The 737-nt window shown below is 56.0% G+C and overlaps 1 non-coding gene across 1 annotated transcript; it reads left to right on the top strand.

Annotated features, from left to right (window-relative positions):
* Nucleotides 1-279: 279 nt before the first annotated feature.
* On the top strand, nucleotides 280-435 carry LOC111476260. The gene has a single exon (XR_002717003.1). It is a non-coding gene; the product is annotated as a 5.8S ribosomal RNA (ribosomal RNA).
* The last annotated feature ends 302 nt before the right edge of the window (nucleotides 436-737 follow it).

The raw sequence follows: 737 nt of genomic DNA, 5'->3' as shown, positions 1-737 counted from the left end.
GAAGTCCACTGAACCTTATCATTTAGAGGAAGGAGAAGTCGTAACAAGGTTTCCGTAGGTGAACCTGCGGAAGGATCATTGTCGATGCCTAAACACCAAACGACCCGCGAACGTGTTTACAAACCTTGTTGTGTCGGGGGGAGCATTCGTGCGCCCCCTGATGCCCAAACCAAAACCGGCGCAAGTCGCGCCAAGGATCTCAAACGAATAAGCTTTCCCCTTGCCCCGATCTCGGTGTGCGGGGGGCAAAGCATTCTTGTCGTATTACTTATTCACAACGACTCTCGGCAACGGATATCTCGGCTCTCGCATCGATGGAGAACGTAGCGAAATGCGATACTTGGTGTGAATTGCAGGATCCCGCGAACCACCGAGTCTTTGAACGCAAGTTGCGCCCGGAGCCTTCTGGCCGAGGGCACGTCTGCCTGGGCGTCACGCATCGCTGCCCCCCACATGCAACAACAACCGCTTGGGTTTGTTGCACTGGCGGGGGCACATGTTTGCCTCCCGTGTGCGCCGTCGCACGGATGGCTTAAAATTGAGTCCTCGGCATCTGCTGTCGTGACGCTACGGTGGTTGATTCAACCTCGGTACCGCGTCTCGATCTCAACTTGCGCGCCTCCTGTTGGTGGGCGAGGGAGGAATGTCACGTCGACCCTTTGAACATTGTCCCCAAAGACGATGCTCTCGACGCGACCCCAGGTCAGGCGGGACTACCCGCTGAGTTTAAGCATATT

The sequence above is a fragment of the Cucurbita maxima genome, unplaced genomic scaffold (assembly GCF_002738345.1).
Source record: "Cucurbita maxima cultivar Rimu unplaced genomic scaffold, Cmax_1.0 Cma_Scf06964, whole genome shotgun sequence".
In the NCBI taxonomy this organism is placed as follows: Eukaryota; Viridiplantae; Streptophyta; class Magnoliopsida; order Cucurbitales; family Cucurbitaceae; genus Cucurbita; species Cucurbita maxima.
The sequence above is the reverse complement of the archived record's forward strand: the minus strand, read 5'-3'. Positions and strand labels throughout refer to the sequence as shown.